The sequence below is a fragment of the Schistocerca piceifrons genome, chromosome X, assembly GCF_021461385.2.
Source record: "Schistocerca piceifrons isolate TAMUIC-IGC-003096 chromosome X, iqSchPice1.1, whole genome shotgun sequence".
NCBI classification, from domain to species: Eukaryota; Metazoa; Arthropoda; class Insecta; order Orthoptera; family Acrididae; genus Schistocerca; species Schistocerca piceifrons.
Window position 1 is genome coordinate 186,595,137 of NC_060149.1, and position 26,573 is coordinate 186,621,709.

Consider the following 26,573-nt stretch of genomic DNA (forward strand, 5'->3'; position numbering starts at 1 on the left):
TCGTTGGGGACCATCCTCCTGCAGCTACATAGCTCGCTCCTTTATTAAACAGTTTGCATCGAGTAGAGACTGCGACAACACAAGAGAACGCGTATTTGATCTCTGTTTTAACAGCCGCACTTCAATTACATCTGTGTGGCGTCAGTTTTGGCGAGTGTACGATACAGCATCTCCGAGAGAGATGTAAAAGTTTAATACTGTCTTCTGTTTGGTGTACGAGTGTTGCCCAGGAGGTAATGCACTGCACATTTTCTCAGTCGAAAACAATGCTACGAATGCGAAACGTTATGTATGTATTATTTGAAACCTCCTGAGTGAGAGCGCTAAGTTTCCGTCACTTTCGACAGATAGCGTAGCTGCGGGACAGTTTCAAAATGGTGTCTGTAGGTGATGTACGTGACAAGTAACGTGCCGTCATTCAGTTTCTCACTGCAGAAAAAGAAACTGTGGGGAATATTCACAAACGCTTGTGCAAAGCGTATGGAGCATCTGCTGTCGACAGAAGTACAGTTATTCGCTGGGGACGGAGAGTGAGGTCAACAGAAGGCGGTTCGGCGGAGCTCCACGATTTGCAGCGGTCGGGGAAACCATCCACGGCTGGCTGTCACACCTGACATGTTGCACCTAGTTAACGTTGCATTACCCTCACTCTTGGATATTCAAAAGTGTATGCAAGATATGTCCCGCGGTGTCTAACGGTGGATCAGAAATCGCACAGAAAAAACATTTGTCTCTCTCTCTCTCTTTCTCTGTCTCTCTTTTTTTTTTTTTTTTTTTTTTTTTTTTTTTTTTTTTTTTTTTTTTTTTTTTTTTTTTGCAACGTTTTGGAGTTGAGGGGGAGCCTTCTTGTCCCGGATTGTGACAGCTGTTGAAACCTGGGTTCACCATTTTGAGCCCGAAACAAAACGACAGTTGATCGAATGGCGCCATACCCACTACCCACAGAATGAAAAACTCAAAGCAACTGATTCTTCCGGTAAGGTCATGATCACCGTGTTCTGGGACTGTGAAAGTGTGTTTTTCACTGATGTGATGCCAAGAGGCGGTGCCATTAATTCAGAAGTCTATGTCAACGCATTAACAAAACTCAAGACGCGCTTCCGGCGACTTCGGCGCCACAGCAACCCAGATGTTTCACTGCAATACGACAACGCTAAGCCCCGCACGTGTCTGAGGACTGCTGAACACATCGAAAAACAGGGTTGGATGGTGTTCCCGCATTCATCCTACAGCCCTGACCTAGCCCCCTCGGACTTCCATTGGGCCATTGGAGGATGTCAGTTTTGGAAGACATTTTGAGGCTGATGAGGTGATTCACACAGTGAAACACTGGCTCCACCACCAGGAAAAGGATTGGTACCGACGGGGCATACGCGCCCTTGTTTAGCGCTGGAGAAAGAACATAGAACGGGATGGAGATTGTGTGGAAAAATAGGATGTGTGGATAAAACACCGTTCTCTCCTGTGTGTAATTCTCATTATGTTCAATAAAGAATATACATCTATATCTACATCCATACTCCGCAAGCCACCTGACGGTGTGTGGCGGAGGGTACCTTGAGTACCTCTATCGGTTCTCCCTTCTACTCCAGTCTCGTATTGCTCGTGGAAAGAAGGATTGTCGGTATGCCACTGTGTGGGCTCTAATCTCTCTGATTTTATCCTCATGGTCTCTTCGCGAGATATACGTAGGAGGGAGCAATATACTGCTTGACTCCTCGGTGAAGGTATGTTCTCGAAACTTCAACAAAAGCCCGTACCGAGTTACTGAGCGTCTCTCCTGCAGAGTCTTCCACTGGAGTTTATTTATCATCTCCGTAACGCTTCCGCGATTACTAAATGACCCTGTAACGAAGCGCGCTGCTCTCCGTTGGATCTTCTCTATCAACCCTATCTGGTACGGATCCCACACTGCTGAGCAGTATTCAAGCAGTGGGCGAACAAGCGTACTGTAACCTACTTCCTTTGTTTTCGGATTGCTTTCCCTTAGGATTCTTCCAATGAATCTCAGTCTGGCATCTGCTTTACCGACGATCAACTTTATATGATCATTCCATTTTTAATCACTCCTAATGCGTACTCTCATATAATTTATGGAATTAACTGCTTCCAGTTGATGACCTGCTATTGTAGCTAAATGATATGGGATCTTTCTTTCTGTGTATTCGCAGCACATTACACTTGTCTACATTGAGATTCAGTTGCAATTCCCTGCACCACGCGTCGATTCGCTGCAGATCCTCCTGCATTTCAATACAGTTTTCCATTGTTAAAACCACTCGATATACCATAGCATCATCCGCAAAAAGCCTCAGTGAACTTCAGATGTCATCCACAAGGTCATTTATGTATATGTATATGTATTTATATATATTGTGAATAGCAACGGTCCTACGACACTCCTCTGCGGCACACCTGAAATCACTCTTACTTCGGAAGACTTCTCTCCATTGAGAATGACATGCTGCGTTCTGCTATTTAGGAGCTCTTCAATCCAATCACACAATTGGTCTGGTAGTCCATATGCTCTTACATTGTTCATTAAACGACTGTGGGGAACTTATCGAACGCCTTGCGGAAGTCAAGAAACACGACATCTACCTGGGAACCCGTGTCTGTGTTGAATTGTTGAAAAAAAAATGCGGTTCGTTACTTTCTGGGCAACCGTCGTATTTCTAACAGATTACACATTACGCTAGCTAATAAAGTATAATTGACTGGTTTGTAAGTAATGTCAAACTGATACAGCTTTCATTAATGTATGCTGCGACTTTATTGGATTTCGTTCATCGAGCAACACAATTTTTCAGTGTTTCTCGAATAGCAGCAAAATAAATTAAAAAACGCACTGTAGATATCAGTGCTGTCACTTCCCTCACAGTACTTCACCATAACCCCTAAACATCCGAATTCGTCGAACGAAAAGAAGGCGGTCTAGAATTTAACTTATTGTTGATGTGGATACTGTCGATATCCTTATAAACGGAACTGTCAGTAGTACATGGAGGAAGAAGGAGTCCATTGTGACCTATTTGAAGAAAACGTGCATTCCTGAACCATAGAAAGTGAGATTCGATAGGCCGGATGTGAATCGTGCCTCTGCTGAATACGGGTTTATCGTTAAGCAGTGCACCTTCCGCGGTAGGAGGCAGCAGTCTGCTGATGTGGCGGATATAAAAAGCAGGGCTGGCGCGTTAAGAGCCCACTTCGGAGGGAAACGGCGTACGTGCTTTCTGCTGCCACCCTCTCCGCCTTACTTCAGTCACTCCGGCCACATGTTCTTTTGGACCGATCGAATTTTCGGTGTAGCACTAAACCGTTGCATTTTGGGCTCAGAAGTTTTTCCACATTCCATCGTTCTTATTCACACTAGACTTTGTATACATTTGCAGCAAGCATAAAAGAATAATCAATAAGAGAGACAACGAGCATTGAGGTTTTAATGACATCATAGAAATCTCTTTGAGCCCACGAAACAATTTACATGAAACGAGTGTCGCCGTTTGTCATTTACTGCGCTTCACTGATCACTCTGTAACGTACGTTGCAAAGGATTCTTTCGATTTCACTGCGTGTTAAAGTTTCTTCATCTTTTATTCACGGATGGAGCGTGGGAATAATGTGATTTGCATAATCTGATCTTTACGATACGTAAGAGAAAGATGCGTATAAGGCTGAAGAATTCGCAGTTATGCGCTTCAAGACAGTTCTGGACATTTCTAGTTCGTTCCTTGTGAAATTTTTTCTTGGTTGATTTCTTTCTTCGAGCGTCTGTCAGTTAAGATTTTATAGCATTTTTGTTACACTCCCTTACAAGTGAAACGTACATGTGACCTTTCACATTGCCTTCCTTTGTTTACTCTAACCTCATACGGATCCCACACATTTGGCAGGAATTCAAGTACGGGTCGTTCAAATACTTTGTCCGCATTCTTCCAAGCCTGTGCTCCGCCTCTAAGGACCGAGACTCTGACGGTACTTTAAACCCTAATCAAGCTTTCCGTCCTTCGTAGCACTCATTGATCTAACGCTCGACTATGGTTTTATATCGAATACTGGATCGCTCTTACCGCTGCTACGTTTCGATTTCATTTCGAGCAAATTCATTACATTCACTGAATATTATACAATCACTAATAACTCAATCTTGGTGCGTTCGATCTGTTCATGGAAGTGCTATTACTTATTTTATGGCGTTATTTAAACCCTTTTGCACGTAATAGCGGTACATTACAAACGCGTAGACACGGAAAATCGCCACCCTCAAGCACGAGTTTTAGATCTAACCCTTACTGAAGGGTCTTGTTTCATTACATCTAGCCTTCCTGTTTCGAGGTGATTTATGCGATGAGACTGAAGAGTAATTCAGCGGTTTCCGCATTCTGGTTATTCTTTGTGAAGGGAAACCAGTATTCGATGTTGAGCAAATAGGTAATACACTGCCCGCGTTCTTTTTACGACTTCCTGTGTGAACTCAGACTCCTACAGAAAGTAAAATTTTTCTTTCTGCAGAGCAGATACTATAACTTCGTATGTAAATGTTTCCTTGCCAATTGCGGTCAGCTACACTATGTGACCTCGTAGTTAACCAACGTAAATAACGGCAGATACAAAATTGTTAAGGCTTTCGTGGCCACTTGTTGACAAACTGCCTAGTGGCTTTTGTCTGGGGTTCTTCTGCCGACGTTCATCTGATGATTTTACTGACGTTTCGCCAGCACGAGTGGCTGGCATTGTCAAAGCTTCACCCTCCATTGCCGGTACATTACGTTTAATTATAAACCAAATAAAGTATGACAAAATTCCAGGATTAAATAACGCTCTTATTCCGTTCCTAACTTCTTACCTGGCTGCCTTTTACACAAGCATGCTCACTCAGACATATGTCACATGGCTCGTGGTTCTTTCCAGGTATATTTCCCACAGTTTTGATTTTACACAGACCTTCACAAAATAAAATATTTCAAGTTTTCAATCTCAATCGCTCCCAAACACTCACAGAACGAAATATAACTGAAAGTTAATTTCAGAAGGTTCTAGTGTTACTTCAAATAAAAATTTCAGATATTATAAAAAGAAATATTCTAGTTAATTTATTTTTAGGAGCTGAAATTTTCATAATAGCTATATATGATGTTGAAAGTTAATCTATTGTCCTTACTAGACCAGTTTTGAAATATCAGAATGTTTTTTTTGTGATTTTTAGGTAAAATTTTCTGTCTTCGAAAATATGATAAACAACGAAACGAAAATTTGATAGTACTATTTTACAAAAAAACAATGTGTAAAGTCTGAGCAAACTAATGTAATTTATTTACATTCGTTGGGAGTATAAACATTTGTAGTGTTCTACTGGCAGGCTGAGTCACTGCCGCAGGCGGCATCTGATACAGCTTTTCTAAGGAAAACTAAGTAACGAATCTTCTGAAGCTGCTGGACCTGAGGCGCTCACGGCTCCATACTTCACTCCACCTATGATAACACGGAATAACTTACTACGTTACAAGTAGTTTAACAGTTGCTGCGCTGTGGAATCTTGGCTAGCTCTGTAGCAACTTTTCTGTAGTCTATAATCTCCGACACGTCATAAATAAGGGAAAAGCAACCATCCACTAAATTTTCTGCCCTTTTACGTGGCGAACATCTGTGATAAACTGACTAACAAATTCAGTATATCGGAACTGTCTTGGTAAACGTTTGTCGCTGACATTTTTGAACATAGGGGCAATGGGCTTATGATCTGTAAATATAGTCACTGGTAGTCATTTGTGGAGGAAAGTATCTGACGAGCTTGTAGACTGCCAAAACATCCCTGTTATATGTGCTCCATTTCTGTTGGGTCAGTTGCAACTTCTTAGAGAAAAACGACAGCAGTCGCCAGTGCTCATCTACATGTTCGTAGAATTCTGCAACGACTGCCTACTGACTTGCATCGAAGACAATAGTCAGTTGTGTCTAGGGAACCACGTGAGCGAGTAACACCGCCTGGCTTAAACTCTCCTGGAGGTCGCTGAATGCCTTGTCCATGTCTCTTGTCCACTTAAGAGGTCGGCGTCCCGTAGCGTCGCGCGCTGTGAGTGCACCCGTGAGTCATGTCTGAACCTCCACCACAGCCACAAGATGATGTCGGTAAAAATTTAACATTCCCAGGGAACGCCGCAGTTGCTGGTAATTTGCTGGTTTGCAGAGATGGTATTGCCATAACTATTTCTGAGAGTGGGCGGATGCCACCAGCTGAAACAGTATGGCCCAGGAAAGTGACTTGAGTCTTCTCCAATATGCATTTGCTTTCATTTAACAACACCCCATGGTCAAACAGCTGTTTGCAGTACAGAATACTAAAATATCCTATAAGTAAGCGAAACAAAGTGGGAGTCATCTGAATACAACATCGATGAAACGTGGCCGCTACGTCTGGACAGAGTTCCTTAGGCCAAAAGGCATTAATAAAACTTCGAACAAATCAAATGGAGCAATCGCCGCCATTTCGTTGACGGCCACTGGTACCTAATTACATGTTTTTTACAATCGAGAACATTAAAAAACTTTGCGCCGGCCAGTACACAGATGAAGTCTTGTATTTTGAGCACCAGGTACCTTTTTATGATTATTGGTACTTTTAGGGCCCGGTAATCCCTAAATGCCCTATCATTTTTGTGAGTTCGTTGGCGGGTGAAGACCATGAGCTGTCCAACCGGTGAATAACTTTGTAGTGTAACAATTTTTCGTAGATTGTCTTTCTCCTGTCAGTCTTTCAGGTGAGATTCTGCACGCTCGCGGTTAGACAGGCTGTCCTGGTCTCGTATTGTTACTGTGTTCCCTATTGTGCTTGATTTAATTGTAGAGATCATTCTTTTGCAATACGTTTTGCTAATTTTTCTATGCAACCGTCTAAAGGCTTTCTTCTCTCAACTGTCTTATGTTACCTCGAGGGGAGCGGGTTGTTAATCCTCTATAGTACCCCGTAAGTCGGATGACGTTTAGTCCGAGCCACTGCGTTGTCCTCCACTATGGTTAACATTTGCGGTCCCTGTAAGTCAACTACTAGCGCAAAATGTGCTAGGAAGTCAGCATCTAATACAGGTTCTGAGAGGTCGATGATCACAAAAGACCACTGCAACCGATTGGAAAAACTTCGTAACACATTGCCGGTATGTTTTGTTGATGCATACATCGCCCTGCGCCCCACCGACAGTGTCCACCGTGCTGCGGTGTGTGGCCGTTGTTGAATTGACGCCCTCTTCGTTGCGCTGCGTATGTTTCATGCTCGTATTTATGGGAATGGCAGGTTCAGAAGCCCTTATATCGCTCCGGAACCGCTAATTTCATGAGCGAGAGCGTGGAACAGCTTTCCGTCGTCGCTAATTATCCCTTGCGTATCTCGGCTGCTCGCTACGTACGACGTTTGCCGAAAGGTACGAACGGGTCGCCAGTTTCGTGGCCTCGTGGTTTATCCTCATAAATAACGGCATGTAGTTCCATAAGGAACAGAATTTCTTACATTACCAATCGTGAATGTTACCAGTCAGTAAGAATAAAGGAAACTAAGAATCAAAGCACAGAACTCGTAATAAAGTGGCAAGGATCACAACACGCAACATGTCAAAGAGTTTACTTGATATTCTTACGACGCACAAGTACGCAAAAAGGTATCCCTGACACCACTATTTTTAATTCATTTCAATTAATAGTACAGGTTCTCTAACAACGCGTACTTACGTATTTCTGAGAACAGTGCACTAGGCGAAATTATCATTGACGGATGCAGTATCAGTACTCTAGCCTTGAGTTAGGTTTTGACTGTCTCACGAAACTTCTTTTGTTTTCTGACTACAACTTCTCTGTTTTGACCCACCTGAATTCTCCAAGCACAACCCTGGAATTAAAATTTGCTGGCTTTTGTCCTGTCGTGATACTTACTAATTTGTCGCTTCTAAGGCATTCTTCAAATGAACTCCATTAAAGACTGTTCTTGTTGTTTAGGTGAGAAAAAATCTAACGTTCTACATCTCGATTTCCGTTGCTGCAGAGTACCACTGTAGGCTACATCATGTAATATTTCACGATCCATCGCTGGTTGCACCTGTCGTTACATATTGAAATGGATACATGGGTAGTGACGTATCCGTAACCAAGTGACTTACGCAGTAGTATGGGCAACGAAAAACACCAACGTTTTGCGATTTCACATCATGAAACCATATTTTCTAAAACAATGAGGCATTAGTAACGTTGTTTCTTCAAGTCCTTTAGACAACATTAGCCTGTCATTCTTTACAGATTATTATGGAACTGATTTCACAAATAATTATTGTTGTTGTGGTCTTCAGTCCTGAGACTGGTTTGATGCAGCTCTCCATGCTACTCTATCCTGTGCAAGCTTCTTCATCTCCCAGTACCTATTGCAACCTACATCCTTCTGAATCTGTTTAGTGTATTCATCTCTTGGTCTCCCTCTACGATTTTTACCCTTCACGCTGCCCTCCAATACCAAATTGGTGATCCCTTGATGCATCAGAATATGCCCTACCAACCGATCCCTTCTTCTAGTCAAGTTGTGCCACGAATTTCTCTTCTCTCCAATTCTATTCAATACCTCCTCATTAGTTACGTGATCTACCCATTTAATCTTCAGCATTCTTCTGTAGCACCACAATTCGAAAGCTTCTGTTCTCTTCTTGTCTGAACTATTTATCATCCACGTTTCATTGCCATACATGGCTACACTCCATACAAAAACGTTCAGAAACGACTTCCTGACACTTAAATCTATACTCCATGTTAATAAACTTCTCTTCTTCAGAAACACTTTCCTTGCCATTACCAGTCTACATTTTATATCCTCTCTACTTCGACCATCATCAGTTATTTTGCTCCCCAAATAGCAAAACTCATTTACTACTTTAAGTGTCTCATTTCCTAATCTAATTCCCACAGCATCACCCGATTTACTGCAATTACATTCCATTATCCTCGTTTTGCTTTTGTTGATGTTCATCTTATATCCTCCTTTCAAGACACTGTCCATTCCGTTCAACTGCTCTTCCGGGTCCTTTGCTGTCTCTGACAGAATTACAATGTCATCGGCGAACCTCAAAGTTTTTATTTCTTCTCCATGGATTTTAAATACTACTCCGAGTTTTCTTTACTGCTTGTTCAATATACAGATTGAATAACATCGGGGATAAGCTACAACCCTGTGTCACTCCCTTCCCAACCACTGCTTCCTTTTCATGCCCCTCGACTCTTACAACCGCCTTCTGGTTTCTGTACAAATTGCAAATAGCCTTTCGCTCTCTGTATTTTGCCCCTGCCACCTTCATAATTTGAAAGAGAGTATTCCAGTCAACATTGTCAAAAGCTTTCACTAAGTCTACAAATGCTAGAAACGTAGGTAGTTATTGGTGTCAATTCTTTATGAGGCTTCATCATCATTTAACAGTTCGAGTTTCCCGAGTACTGGTAATGAGCCTCTTCCACTTCGTCCTGTCCAAATACACCTGTTCACGGACAATGTCATCCACTGTCCATCCTCTGGTCACGAGTTCAGCCTTAATTAAGTCCATCCATCGGGTTCGAGGTCTTCCTTGAGATCGTTTCCCAGCCACATGACTTTCCAAATTTATTTTGGGTGTTCTAGTTGGCTCCATTCACATGCCCGTACCATCGAAGTCTAGATGGGGCTTGTCAAAGAAAAACAGGACTGACAGCAACAACTACCATAAAAAATGTCTTTAAAATTTATTTTTAATAGTGTGTAGAGAGCGAACGGCTCTCGTTGCTTAGAGGTCAGCTTACAACTTTAGCTAAATAACTAATTTAAAGATTAACGTACAGTTACATCACATTTAAAACATTGTAACGTCAAATCGGAGGACTCGATGCGGTACCCAAGCTTTGCCAATCATTGACGGTGGCAGACAACTTCCTTATCTATCCTTTCCTACATTTCTGTTATTTTCTTCTCAATTACTATAATTCTTGCTTAAAACTCTCCGTCTCCTTTAATTAATGTAATTTTCTTTGTAACTCATCATTATTTCTGTGATATATCATTGGTGAAACATTTGCAACAGTTTACGTTATTTAGTGACAAATTGTAAAATGTACGACCTGTTTTAAAATATTAGGTAACACGTCATTAAATATGCAATAAATGAAAAAAGTCTTTTGATTCGATTCTCTAAATCTACATTTATATCGGCATGTCACTTCACTATATGTCGCGGAGTGTACCTTGGGTAGAGCTACCGTCTGCCTTACTTCCTATTTCATTCACCGATGATGGACTGGAACAATCATTGTGTATAATCATACATATGAGCTCGAATTTAGCTTACCGAACAGTCATTTCGCAAGACATACGTGCGTGAAAGTAACATGATGCGTGGCTCTGTTTCAGTGTGCGCTCACTTTAACAGTAAACCTGTCCGCAATGCGTATCACTTCTCCAGCACGGATTGTCACTTAAGTCGACCGAGCAGCTCAGTGAAGCTCTGGCGGTTGCTGAACGAACCCGCGATGGAACCAGCGGTTACTCTTTGCGTATCCTCTATCTCGTCTATTACTCCTTACTGGTAAAGCTTAGAGACTGACGAGTAACACATAAAAATCGGTCGAATGAGGATCATGTAAGGTACTTCTTTCGCCGGAGAATTACATTTCAGGGATTTTCTCTGCCTTGTGATGACTGGGTGTTGTGTGATGTCCTTAGGTTAGTTAAGTTTAAGTAGTTCTAAGTTCTAGGGGACTGATGACCATAGATGTTAAGTCCCATAGTGCTCAGAGCCAGTTGAACCATTTTTGAATTACATTTCTTTAGAATTATTCCAGTAGATCTCACAGTGAAATCTGCTTTCCCTACAACAAGCTAATGTGGTTCTTCTGTTTTAATTTTCCTTTTATTTATTTACTTACTTCACCACGAAAGATTAGGACCATCAGACCTCTTTTAGATCTAATTAGGCATTCTACACTGAAGAGCCAAAGAAACGGGTACACCTGCCTTACATCGTGTAGGACCCTCGCGAGCACGCAGAAATGCCGCAACTCGACGTGGCATGGACTCGACTAATGACTGAAACTGTGCTGGAAGGAATTGACACTATGAATCATGCAGGGCTGTCCATAAATCAGTAAGAGCACGAGGGAATGGAGATCTCTTCTGAACAGTACGTTGCAAGGCATCCCAGATGCGCTCAGCAATGTTCATGTCTGTGCAGTTTGGTGGCCAGCGGAAGTGTTTAAACTCAGAGGACTGTTCCTGGAGCTACTCCGTAGCAATTCTGGGCGTGTGGTGTGTCGCATTGTCCTGCTGGAATTGCCAAGTCCGTTGGAATGCATAATGGACATGAATGGGTGCAGGTGATCAAACAGGATGCTTACCTACATGTCACGTCGTATCTAAACGTATCATATTACGCTAGCCCCTCTCCTCACGTTCGGTCTGTGGAATCGGTTCGTGAGTATTTGATGTGGTTTACGAAATATATCCAGCGGTAACGTTAGGTGACTCACCCTGTGTTTCGTAAACCACATCAAATACTCACGAACCGATTCCACAGACCGAACGTGAGGAGAGGGGCTAGCGTAATTGTTTAATACAAACCATACAAAAATGCACGAATGTATGTTTTTAACACAAACCTACGTTTTTTTAAATGGAACCACGTTAGTTTTGTTAGCACATCTGAACATATAAACAAATACGTAATCAGTGGCGTTTGTTGCAATGTAAAATGTTAATTACATCCGGAGATATTGTAACCTAAAGTTGACGCTTGAGTACCGCTCCTCCGCTGTTCGATTGTGTATATCGGAGAGCACCGAATTACGTAGGGATGCAAAGGGAACGGTGATGGACCTTAGGTACAGAAGAGATTGGAATAGCACATTACGTCTACATGCTAACACCTTTTTATTGGTCTTTTTCACTGACGCACATGTACATTACCATGAGGGGTGAGGTACACGTACACACGTGGTTTCCGTTTTCAATTACGGAGTGGAATAGAGTGTGTCTCGGCATGTCAGGCCAATAGATGTTCAATGTGGTGGCCATCATTTGCTGCACACAATTGCAATCTCTGGCGTAATGAATGTCGTACACGCCGCAGTACATCCGGTGTAATGTCGCCGCAGGCTGCCACAATACGTTGTTTCATATCCTCTGGGGTTGTAGGCACATCACGGTACACATTCTCCTTTAACGTACCCGACAGAAAGAAGTCCAGAGGTGTAAGATCAGGAGAACGGGCTGGCCAATTTATGCGTCTTCCACGTCCTATGAAACGCCCGTCGAACATCCTGTCAAGGGTCAGCCTAGTGTTAATTGCGGAACGTGCAGGTGCACCATCATGCTGATACCACATACGTCGACGCGTTTCCAGTGGGACATTTTCGAGTAACGTTGGCAGATCATTCTGTAGAAACGCGATGTATGTTGTAGTGCTCTCCCATACACACGATCCAACAGCGGAGGAGTGGTACTCAAGCGTCAACTTTAGGTTACAATATCTACGGATGTAATTAACATTTTACAATGCAACAAACGGCACTGATTACGTATTTGTTTATATGTTCAGATGTTCTAACAAAACTAACGGGGTTCCATTTAAAAAAACGTAGGTTTGTGTTAAAAAACATATTTCCGTGCATTTCTTTATGGTTTATGTTAACCAATTACACTAGCCCCTCTCCTCACGTTCGGTCTGTGGAATCGATTCGTCAGTATTTGATGTGGTTTACGAAATATATACAGCGGTAATGTTAGGTGACTCACCCTGTATATCCAGCGGTAACGTTAGGTGACTCACCCTGTATATTGCCGAGCGAGGTGGCGCAGTGGTTAGCACACTGGACTCGCATTCGGGAAGACGACGGTTCAACCACGCCTCCGGCCATCCTGATTTATGTTTTCGTGATTTCCCTAAATGGCATCAGCCACATGCCGGGATGGTTCCTCTGAAAGGACACGGCCGACTTCCTTCCCCACCCTTGCCAAATCCGATTGGATCGATGACCGCGCTGTTTGGCCTCCTTCCCCCAAATCAGCTAATGAACCAACCAGTATATTCGTCAGTATCGCTGATTCTGTCAATAAATACTGTCTTTTTTTAACCATCGTCCAAAACCTATTTCAGCAGTTTCAATATGTGACCTAAATAAAATGTTATTACATGTTTGTTGAGCACTATTTTTGTTTATTTCCCAAAGCAACTACTGTCAGCGTCTCCTTATAACTTATTTCCCTTTAAACCTGACGCAAGCCACGGTTAAACACTGTATCTTCATATCTTAGAGAATGAGTATGCTAGACGTATCCTAAAACATTATATGTCGCATTTATTCGGTACACTGCTCATTCAGTTCAGATTAAACTTCCGGAAAAATTTTTTCCACAAGAGGCATGCAATGAAACAAACCATTGTGGGAGATTTACAAGTGGCTAAGCGCGCCAATAACGCCTTCTTTGGCGAGAGGTCCATGGGATGAGATTTTCGAACAAGCCGTAAGAACTGCCTAACACATCATCCCACTTCTCCATATCTCTTACATAAGGAGATTAGCTTGATGCACTCCAGAATTGATACCTGCTGGAAAATGTTAGTGTGGTAAGCAGCCTAAAATTGCTTCGTCAGTAAAAATTTGACCTGAACTTAAGTTATCTTTCTGATATGAACCTTTACGATCAACAGTTCCTCCCCTAGGTGATATTAATGACTTGAATTATGTTAATCAGTTTGAAGTTTGTGATTTGAAGAAGGTTCACGCTTTCTGTAGGTCTGAGCGGCACTCCCTGAGCTCAGTTTATAGAGTAATACCCAGAACGGCCCAGGATTGAATCTCGTGTAGAAGTTCGCTGTTAACTAGGAGACGTCTCTCGACAAGTATTGCAGCTCCATATTAGAAGTGGAATCTGCAATAGTCTATTATCCAAAGTGCTGTACTATCATCAATTTACCCATATTAATGGTCCATAAGCTCGGTGGCTGTGATTTGAATTAGTGGAAAAAACACAATAACTAGCTTTATTATACTTCTTTTGCTATTACGCAGTTCAAAAATGTATGAGGTCATATATATTCTTCTTAAAAAAATATTCGTCTACATTGTCTAAGATAACTCTTAACAGAAAAGTCCATCTCTCTGACTGGAAATTCTACTTTATCTCAAAATCTGATGAAACAGTTATTGTTTTAACGTACTCTAGTCGACGTCCAATTAAACTTTTAACAGAAGGTGCATAATCGTTTCTCTTGACAGAATAATTTAATCCGAATACTTAGAAATTGAAAAGTACATGACCTCTCCACCCTTTGATGGAATTGTGTATCAGTTTTTTTTTTATTTTGCGACAGGAGATCCCAGATGTTTAAACGTAAAAGACCCACTCCAAACCGGGAAATAACAAAGTGTCTATATGATAGAAAAAAAAAATTGGGAAAAGCAGATCCAACCAATATTTCTACCGCAGTCAGTCAGTTTTCAAATTATATTAATCATGTTTTTTAATTTTTTACTTAATATGAGGAGTAGCCCAGAACAAAAAATTTCAACTTTGGCTTTATTAGATGACATAAATTTAATATAATTGTGTACGTGATCAAAGGTTTTGGTAGCAGGGTTATATGCACTTCTGATCTTCGACCAGTTTCAATGAAGACTAACGAAAAACGTTTCGTTCTACTGTCTTAGTTATGAATGTAACTACTCCTAAAACCTACTTGATTATCCAGAACAAATTTTATACGAGGCAGCATGATATACGACGCCGTTGTTAAAATTCTTACTTAGTTAAACAGTGATACACAAGGCGTTAGTGTATAGAACATATATATTGTTCTAATGGCGTGGTTAAGATTAGTAGCCCCAAAATATAGTTCGATAGCAATAGTACTGAATGAAAATACACACGGTATTTTAACCTTCTGATTTATTCCACCTCAAAAGAAAATGATATGAGATGTATATGAAAAAAAAAGAAATCGCACTACTTCAGCAGAGAAATAAACTTCACCATAGAAAAGCAAAGGGAATTGTAAATACCTTCCCAAGGCTCACACAGGAAATCACACAACAAAACTGAAAGAGAGCCTGTCATGAGCAAAAGAAAGAAGAAATTGCGTAATAATTGAGAACGCAGCGGGAATGAGAAGCAGAAATTTGCAACAGCAATATGAATGTTGGGGGCTGGAGCGCAGTAACAAGAGTGGCTTATAATTGGGGAGCAAAGTGCGCCGCCTATCATAGTTCCGGCTAAGCTGTTAATAGCCTGCCCGCCGCGCTAATCCTCGGGTCAATGGATCTCACCGTGTTGACGGAAGACTATGATTGTTTCATTAGTGCTAGGTAATTGTTTCCGACCGTACCCAGCTAAGTGTCCTGAATATTGCAGCCACGTCCTTGAAGCCGACTTTCTATCAACCATCTGCCGTAAAGTGACTAGAGCGCTTCCATCGCAGCGTGATTAAAAATTCAGTTGTGTATCTGTAATCAGGAAAACCATGACCTGTGGCTTAATGCAGTATGGACCATCTCTGATGGTGCCAAAAAATTCTATTTTACTGGGAGACTGGAAGTTTGACCATTGACTCTCATGAGGACAAGCGATAAGCTTCATGAAGGAGCGGCTCCTGTTTCCAAAGACAGAATTAAATGCTGGGAGAGCAGCGCACTAAAGAATCTTACACCTCTGCAGCACTGCGTCATGTACAGGAAGGAAAGGTTGACGTGGAGCAGGACACGTTTCATCTGCATCTACATCTGCAACTACATGGATACTCTACAAATCACATTTAAGTACCTGGCAGAGGGTTCATTGAACCACCTTCACAATTTTCTATTATTCCAATCTCGTATAGTTTGCTGAAAGAACCAACACCTATATCCTTCCTTACGAGTTCTGATTTCCAATATTTTATCATGGTGATCGTTTCTCCCTACGCAGTTAGGAGTCAACAAAATATTTTACCAGTCAGAGGAGAAAGTTGGTGATTGGAATTTCATGAGAAGATTCCTCCGCAACGAAAAGCGCCTTTGTTTAAATGATGTCAATCCCAAATCCTGTATCATATCAGTGATACTCTCTCCGCTATTTCGCGATAATACAAAACGTGCTGCCCTTCTTTGAATTTTTTCGATTTACTCTGTCATTCCTGTCTGGTAAAGATCCCACACCGCGCAGCAGTATTCTAAAAGAGCACGGACAAGCGTAGAGAAGGCAGTCTCCTTAGTAGATCTAGGCGCCACAATCTGGAACCGCGCGGCCGCTACGGTCGCAGGTTCGAATCCTGCCTCGGGCATGGATGTGTGTGATGTCCTTAGGTTAGTTAGGTTTAAGAAGTTCTAAGTTCTAGGGGACTGATGACCTAAGATGTTGGGTCCCATAGTGCTCAGAGCCATTTGAACCATTTTTGAACCTTAGTAGATCTGTTACATTTTCTAAGTGTCCTGCCAATAAAACGCAGTCTTTGGTTATCCTTCCTTACAACATTTTGTCCGTGTTGCGACAAATTTAAGTTTTTCGTAATTGTAATTCCTAGATATTTAGTTGAATTTACGGCCTTTAAATTTGAGTGATTTATCGTGTAACCGAAGTTTAACGGAGTCCTTTTAGCACTCACGCGGACGACCTCATACGTTTCGTTATTAAGGGTCAATTGCCAATTTTCGCACCATACAGATATCTTTTCTAAATCGTTTTGCAATTTTTTTGATCAATTGCCAATTTTCGCACCATACAGATATATTTTCTAAATCGTTTTGCAATATTTTTTGATCTTCTGATGACTTTATTAGTCGATAAACGACAGCATCATATGAAAACGACCTAAGATGGCTGCTCAGATTGTCTACCAAATCGTTTAAATTGATAAGGAACAGCAAAGGGCCTGTAATGCTACCTTGTGGAACGCCAGAAATCACTTCTGTTTTGCTCGATGACTTTCCGTCAATTACTACGAACTGTGACCTCTCTGACAGGAGATCACGAATCCAGTCACATAACTGAGACGATATTCCATAAGTACGCAATTTCACTACACGCCACTTATGTGGTACAGTTTCAAAAGCCTTCCGGAAATCCAGAAATACGAAATCAATTTGAAATACCTTCTCAATAGCACTCAACACTTCGTGCGAGTAAAGAGCTAGTTGGTTTTCACAAGAACGATGTTTTCTAAATCCGTATTGAATGTGTGGCAGTAGACCTTTTTCTTCGAGGTAATTCATAATGTTCGAACACAATATATGTTCCAAACTCCTGCTGCATATCGACGTTAATGATATGGGCCTGTAATTTAGTGGATTACTCCTACTACTTTTCTTGTATATCGATGAGACCTGTGCAACTTTCTAGTCTTTGGGTACGGAACCGTCCATCGGACGGTTGTATATGATTGTTCAGTATGGAGCTATTGCATCAGCATATTTTGAAAGGAACCTAGAAGTATACAGCCTGGACCAGAAGACTTACTTTTATTAAGTGGGTTAAGTTGTTCCGGGAACAAAGCAGTTGGTTTCGTCAGTGTGCTACAATATGCGTACCAGTGCGATACGAGATAGCTTTCTAGCGAGCAGGAGCCATGTTGAAACACAATTTATTATAACCGAAGGACCGTGTTTGGTGGTTTTTGTATTATAAAAATGGTTCAAATGGCTCTGAGCACTATGGGACTCAACCGCTGAGGTCATTAGTCCCCTAGAACTTAGAACTAGTTAAACCTAACCAACCTAAGGACATCACAAACATCCATGCCCGAGGCAGGATTCGAACCTGCGACCGTAGCGGTCTTGCGGTTCCAGACTGCAGCGCCTTTAACCGCACGGCCACTTCGGCCGGCTTTTGTATTATTTTTTTCGAAGTAGGAATATATGCCGTTTCACGCTACCTAGTTCATGCTCTACGGTGTTACATATAAGGTTTCTTTGTCTCTAAGCTAAGAAATAATAATTGAAACGAATATTTATTTTTAGCAGAAAACGTAAGAAACGTTACTCCTTCTGCGGAGTTACGAACGTAGTTTATTTAGTTATTTTCCAGGCAGGTAGGGCAAAGAGTTTTAATTTTTAAGTAGAACAATATTTTTTCTGTCATATAGCTGTAAACCAACGGTATAAATATCAGTTTAAAAAAATATGGCAATTTAGTTAGTAGCTACAAATGTTCAAAGTTTTACGAGTAGACGCAAGATCCTGTTCAGAGCTGGGTGTGTTCAGACGGATGTTCCGGTGGCAGAATATTCATGGAAGTAAGGTGTTGAAAAGAGTGCTCAGATTTATGAATGCAATCTCCATGCGCCTTTCAAACAACCTGCGGATGAGAGGTAAAGCGGCTGTGTCACGGAGCGGAAGCTTCCTCGATGCCATTTTTGAAGTCATCTGCGGCTGTGGGATCGGTGACATAAACACTGTTGTTAAGACATCCTCACAAAAATTAATCTTCTGTGTTTAATCGGGCAACCGTGAGGACCATTCCTAAGAATCATAGCGCGCTAGCGATATTCTAGGAATCTGTTGTACAGTTCTTGCACATCACGCTCAGACAAGGCTTAGTAACTGTCGCGCTGCATTCGCATACTGCTTCTAATTTCTAGACTGACATTTTCGAGGAAAACTGCTTAAATACATCAGCTACGTAATAGAAAATAATCTTCTATTTAAAAAATTATAACTTGTTGTTGTAATTCTCTAGAAAATAATTAAATAATATGTGTTTATAATACCGCAGAAAGAGTAAAATTTCTTACATTTATCGACCTGAATAAATAGTTTTTTCATTTATTATTTTGTAAGTTACTGAGAAAAACACCTTGTATATGTACCTGGCTACGTGATGGACATTAGTGGGTTTGTAACTAGCTACTTATTTCTATTCAAGAATTTATCTTTTGTGTAGAATTAGTTGTTAAGGATAAAGCATTTATATCTACATTTAGGTATACTTCCAGCAACTGTCAGACATTTAATTTTCATGGGCAGATTGTCAAAGAATTGGTTAATTTTGTATACGTCTTTTTCAGTACAATTAGTTGCTAAAATGTTGGGAAACAGTATGACAGTGATCAAAAATTTTGTCATATGTCCAAGTACAAATGCACTGCATGAGAAACATAACTCTCTCCAAACGTTTTACTCAACCATTTGTAACGTGCCATCCTCCTCTGGAATTACTTTTCGTGAACAGTTGTTGTCGATACAAGTATTAATTTTTCGAGTTTTTGGGCAGGTCATTATTATCTCAGCTGCTTTTCTGAAAACTTTCATGTAATTTTATACACTGTACGTTATATTTCAAGCTAAAATCCATGAAAATAATTACTTTATTTTGGATGTTATAATCGATAAGGACTAGTTCTGAATGTACAGTTAAATTATTTTTTTTATAAACATTTGAAATTACGAATTATTTGGTACACTTAAAATTTCTATTATTAAGTACGCGATCTATTACTGTTTACTACGTTTATTTCCGGTTTCATTTATAAAATAATAATCGAAATTAACAGAAATTCATTTGTCAAGGAGAATTGTAAGCCCTTTGTAATATGGTTATTACCGCAGAGTGAAGTAGTAGTAGTACGGATGCCTCTGATGTGATCGGACGTATTTTTGTATTTTGGCCGAACAATGTAATTTAGGCTATGTTAATGTGAAAATTCAGAATTAATGTAACAACAAAAATTCTGCAACAACAATCTACAAATGTATTTGGATTAATTCAACCATGAGGACCTAAAATGTGAGAATTTCAGATTCGGGAGTCAGACCCCTAGACAAGAAGAAATGGACCCAACTCTACACGAAAAGCTAAGTAAACTAGAAAGTTTATTGTAATCTTCGCTCCTCTAAAATTTTTCGCACAAGACTTTGCTTATTGGGGACAATAACTTGAATTGGGAAGGAGGGGCGAGATTACACTATGGTTGTTTGCACCTCCGCTTATCGTGCAGATGTGGATCGTTTGGTTGAGATGAGCTTGCAAAGTAGGGAGGAAAAAATACTGTAAATACATACTGTTTACACAGTTGCAATGTGTGTGTGCTCACTGTTTTGCTAGCATCTCCATTTCTCAATTTGGGCATCTTGGTTTGAATTCCAGTAAGGCATAGACTTCCAGTTTTTCGTAAGTGTCGAAAGTTTTCTTTGCTTTTTAAAATACGATGCTATGATGACGTCGTGTTGCCTTTGAATCCATAGACGTCCACTTCATTATTTGTGCCTTTCGTCGTAAATCTTTCAGAACTGCTAATGAAGTTAACCCAGCTATTTCACGTATATCTGTTATGGCAGATGTGGCCGATAACTGCTGCTGGTGAGCGTTACGGCCGTAGATCACATCTCGTACGATAGCTTCTGGGCGCTCACAACCACGCTGGGCACAACGGCCTCTTTCACGTCCCGTGTAACGACAGGTATACACAGAGGCATCGTGTGGCCTTACGTGATGACCATATCTCTGAGCAAGCTGTGCAACACAGAACGCCCTTCTGCCCAAGAATGATTAGCTCATGAAGTGTCCAAAATTAAAGCAACAAACGGAAATTTTGCACGGTTGCTTTTATTTTGCCACTAAACAGTACAAACAGGTGATATTAAAGAAGGAACAATGCAAAGAATTCAGAACGTAAACAACGGCAACATGCGTAGCGGTAGATAAGACTGTTCTTCGTCCTTTACAATTTAACGGATGTGCACACACATTACGACAACTGATTAATGTGCTCAGTATGGGGTGTGACATCTCTGGGAGCATTGTAGGCCTGACAGTGATGGGGCATGTTGTGAACGATGCCTTCAGTGTCATGTTGAGACAATAACGCCCATTCTTCCTGCAGAGGTGCTCGCCGTCTTGGAGAGTGGTTGATGGATACTGACATGATGCAAGCTACCTCCGTAGTGCATACCAGACGTGCTCTATGAGATTGAAACTGGGAAAGGGAGCAGGCCACGCCATGCGTGCAATATCTTCCGTTTCCAAGAAAATATCAACAACCCGTGCTCTATAACGTCGAGCATTGTCTTCCATCGATACGAAGTCTGGGCCCACAGTACTTCGCAACAACCGCAGATGAGGTCCCAAGATTTCGTCACGATACCTGGCAGCAGTTAAACCTTGCCGATTCACCCGTACAATTTCAGGAATAGGGGTTCGAGTGGTAAACATAATCACTGTCCACACCATTAGGGATCCACCTCGATATCGGCCTCTTTCCATGTTTGGGTCCCGAAATCGTGTTCCACGTTCCCTCCAAATGCGAATCCATCGAGAATCACTCTCCGGACTAAATCGAGACTCATCTGTGAAAACAACATTGGCCCTCTGTTCGACCGCCCAGATTGAGTGTTGATGATGTCTTGTGTGTAGACGCGTCAGAAGTAGACATACAGCAGGTCTCCGACAATAAAGGCCACTCTGCCGAGGCCTTCTGCATACCGCTTGGCTGATACAACACGTTCAGTGGATGCTGCGAGGGCTGATGCCGGCTGCCGTGCAGTACTAAGGCGGTACTGTCGTGCACTTACAGCCAAATGATTTCTGAAGTCTCACGTGGTCGGCTCTGCCCTGGACTTCAGGATACAGTTTCGGTCCCCATAAACTGTCGCCATATCCGAGAAACAACAAAATGATCCACACTAAGCCATCGGGCCACATCAGTTTGCGAATGTCCGGCTTCCGTTCTTTCTATGGCCCTCCACCGCAGAGAGCCTGGTAGACATCTCCTCTGTGTCATACTACACCGTTTGTCACAGTGTACACAGCGATTGTGGATGTGGGACTACCTGGCAAACACTACTTCGTTTCATAGGTGCCCTGACGTCAGCGTTGGCATGGTTGTCTGTTGACCGGAATGCCATCTCCCGTGAAGAACAAGATCGTACGGACATCATGCTGGCAGTTTTTATGATTATATCATGAACTAGATACAGGACGGGGAAAAAACGGTTTGTTACTATAACGCTGGTCGGTGTGGCCGTACGGTTCTAGGAGCTTCAGTCTGGAACCGCGTAACCGCTACGGTCGCAGGTTCGAATACTGCCTCGGGCATGGATGTGTGTGATGTCCTTAGGTTAGTTAGGTTTAAGTAGTTCTAAGTTCTAGGGGACTGATGACCTCAGAAGTTAAGTCCCATAGTGCTCAGAGCCATTTGAACCATTTTTGTTTGTTACTATAATTTTGGACGCCGATATAGTTACAAATTTATACCGATCTTTCGCGATACCCATGTCACGTACAAAGCATAACATTTTCGTTGTACCACGAAGAGTGTCGTGTCACAGCTCAGTACGGAAACTCCTATCGCGTACTCACTCCAATAGTACGAGCCTACTGGCATTAAACTTCCACGGAGAATGCTCGGATGAGGCTACAGAGAAGTCTCAGTAATAATTCAGACGAAGACGGATCTGTTAGATTACCGTACACTGTGAGCTGAGTTTCGTTAATGATACGCGCTCAAGTTTCTTTTGATGTGATCACTGCTCTATCAGTTCCGGTCCAGCTATTGCAGTGCCTATGCGACGACAGAAAATTGACGCCTGAGCATCAGAGTGACCAATCTGCTTGCATGTTCCATCGGCAGAAGTTCAGACACGTATGTGGGATAAAGCGAAAAGGAAACTCGCCGGCCGCTAATGAACCGACGCGAGTCGGATGAAACGTGTCTGCTACTTTCTCTGCTAAAAGGCTGTGTGTGTGTGTGTGTGTGTGTGTGTGTGTGTGTCGGGGACAGACCATTGAGCTGCGGCATCCTGTGCCAGTAGCCGTATCCGCTGTGAGTGATTAGAGACCACGTTTCGCAGGCATCGTGCACTTCGTCATCAGCTTGTACTGACTGTACTCCAGCACGAAACAAAACTCACGAAACCTGAGTCCGTGAAATGCTCGTCCAGAGCAAAATACTGAGAGTCTGGGTCGCACCGTTATGAAACAACTGTATCTTTGACACGTAAGAATCCAAGAATCGCAAATATTCTATAAATATTTTGGAGGAATAGAATCCTTTAATCACTGAATCATCTCTGGTAAGGAATGGAAACATCTCTCGGTGATCTTTTTTATTTTTGCGTATAGAAAGCGATGGGCAGTGAAAATTTACACTACTAGCCATTAACATTGCTACACCAAGAAGAAATGCAGATGATAAACGGGTATTCATTGGACAAATATATTATACTAGAACTGAAATGTGATTACATTTTCACACAATTTCGGTGCATAGACACTGAGAAATCAGTACCCAGGACAACCACCTCTGGCCGTAATAACGGCCTTCATACGCCTGGGCATTGAGTCAAACAGAGCTAGGATGGCGTGTACAGGTACAGCTGCCCATGCAGCTTCAACACGATACCACAGTCCATCAAGAGTAGTGACTGGCGTAATGTGACGAGCCAGTTGCTCGGTCACCATTGCCCAGGCGTTTTCAATTGGTGTGAGATCCGGAGAATGTGCTGGCCAGGGCAGCAGTCGAACATTTTCTGTATCCAGAAAGGCCCGTATGGGACCTGCAACATGCGGTCGTGCATTATCCTGCTGAAATGAAGGGTTTCGCAAGGATCGAATGAAGGATAGAGCCACGGGTCGGAACATATCTGAAGTGTAGTGTTCACTGTTCAAAATGCCGTCAATGTGAACAAGAGGTGACCGAGACGTGTAACCAGTGGCACCCCATACCATCACGCCGGGTGATACGCCAGTACGGCGATCACGAATTCACGCTTCCAATGTGCGTTCGCCGAGATGTCACCAAACACGGATGTGACCATCATCATGCTGTAAACAGAACCTGGATTCATACGAAAAAATTACGTTTTGCCATTCGTGCACCCAGGTTCGTCGTTGAGTACACCATCGCAGGCACTCCTGTTTGTGATGCAGCGTCAAGGGTAAATGCAGCCATTGTCTCCGAGTTGGTAGTCCATGCTGCTGCAAACGTCGTCGAACTGTTCGTGCAGATGGTTGTTGTCTTGGAAACGGCCCCATCTGTTGACTTGGTGATCGAGACGTGGCTGCACGATCGGTTACAGCCATGCGGATTAGATACCTGTCATCTCGACTTCTAGTGATACGAGGCCGTTGGGATCCAGCACGGCGTTCCGTATTACCCTCCTCAACCCACCAATCCATATTCTGCTAACACTCATTGGATCTCGACCAACGCGAGCAGCAATTTCGCGACGCGATAAACCGCAATCATGATAGGCTACAATCCGACCTTTATCAAAGTCGGTAACGTTATGGTACGCATTTCTCCTTCTTTCACGAGGCATCACAACAAAGTTTCACCACGCAACGCCGGTCAACTTCTCTTTGTGTATGAGAAATCGGTTGGAAACTTTCGTCATATCAGCACGTTGTAGGTGTCGCCACCGGTGCCAAACTTGGATGAATGCTCTGAAAAGCTAATCATTTGCATATCAGAGCATCTTCTACCCGTCGGTTAAATTTCGCGTCTGTAGCACGTCATGTTCATGGAGTAGCAATTTTAATGGCCAGTAGCGTATTTATTCAAGAATCGTGTAGTCTCGTTCACTAAGTAAAATTATGCGGTCTTGTTAGCTGAGACAAAGGCGCGGGTGCAAGACTCATTAACACTGCACAGCGTGAGGGATCAAAGACGCACCACCCTAGATATATCCAGGGGGAAGTAAATCTGTCGAACTCGCAGTATTATAGCGGACAATGTGCAAATCTTATGACAGTATACAGAGATTGTTATAGTTTACAGCTGACGAATTAAACACCGACGTAGTTTTTGTCTTTAATGGAGGTACACAGGTTTTCCTGGAGCATTGGAAAAAACTTTCGAAGCATGTCTGAAACTTGATCAAATGAAGGAAAGGTAACAGCTTCGCAAACCATTATCTAGTCGTCAGAGGAAGAGTTCCGACAGACATCTGCCCTGGAAACACGTAAGTAAGGTACGGTTTCGGTGTCTATTACCACTGTCATATGAAGGGCACAAAATATTGGCCCTGAGGACTGATAGTGCTATAACGCGATTCTGGAGAGAAATACTGCACTATAAATTTCAGCTGGACTTATTTCAGTACACGCCCGTGTTTTTCATGTCTTCGGGAGTCGGCGGTGTTCGATTGTAGAAAATGGTTCAAATGGCTCTGAGCACTATGGGACTTAACATCTGAGGTCATCATTCCCCTAGACTTAGAACTACTTAAACCTAACGACATCACACCCATCCATGCCCGAGACATGATTCGAACCTGCGACCGTAGCAGCAGCGCGGTTCCGAACTGAAGCGCCTAGAACCGCTCGGCCACAGCGGCCGGCTTCGATTGTAGACCTTTGGTTTTAATTTTCCCTCCAGATTAAACTGCAGAGGCGTAACTCTGGTGAACGTGCGGGCCTTCTAGTGTTTCAACTATCTCTGTATGTGCTGTAAAGAAGAAGTGTAAAAGCATGGACGGTACATCCATCAGGTTGATCCTATACGGAATGCTTTAGACTTTTCATGGATAACACAGGAACTAGTGACGTGATTCTTGAAACACTCACACCATACGATGTTGAAATTTGAATGTAGTATTCACAGAACACATGTTTGGTTGATACCTATTGCATATTCAAGCTGCCTCGTAGTAACTTAATAGACTGCTTTTAACGCTGCTGAAATATCAGTTACATTTCTTTCACTAATGTTGTTCTCTTTCGGTGGTATGTACTATTTGTAACATTAAAAAATTCTTTAGTTTTCAAAATAATATTTCAAAAACAGTTCATGTGAGTTAGGCACTAGAAACATACTATTCAGCATACAACTGTAACTTTGCTTTAGTAGGGTAGTGAGATTCAAGATGAATGACACAATATCCACTGTTTAGACTGCCGCGTACAGTGTGATATTTTGAATTTATTCTCTTATTATTTATTTATTTTTTATTTATTGTCTTATCCTCAGAACAGCGGAGCACAGACTCATTGGCACGAAGTGCACAGGTAAATGCACATACCGTATCTGAGTCACGTGTTACTCACGTTTGGTAGAGTCAGGCAGACGTTTATGAGACCTCACCTGGTGGCGGGGCAGTGGTTTGCAGTGGTGATATCTTGTTACTGTTCGTTGAAGTTTCAAACACGTTGTGTCGTTGAAGCCGTCATCAGGTTCTTTCCAGTGGCAGAGGAAAAAGTCCATACTTGTATTTAAAAAAAAAGAAAAAGTCTGCTTCATAATTTTTGAAACATAATCGTTAGAATTTAATTGTGTACGTTAGGAAGTTAACCACATAGTCCGCCATGTCTTAGTGAAAAACTACATACGTGGTGGCACTTCTTATCTGTATAAGATGTGAACGTGACACTGGTCAAGTGCTAAATAAATCACCCGATGAAGCCTCTTCCAATAGTTACTGAAATGTTCATCTATATAACAACATGATGATACCGCTACATACACCCAAAAGTTTTATTGAAAATGACAGTAACCATGAACGCCTGCACTGACATATTAGAAAGACTGTCAATCAGTACTGACAACGCTTAGTGGTAGTGTATTTACTTGTTTACGAACTGTTGCCCGAAAATTCAACGTACAAATTTGCTGCTGCGACAC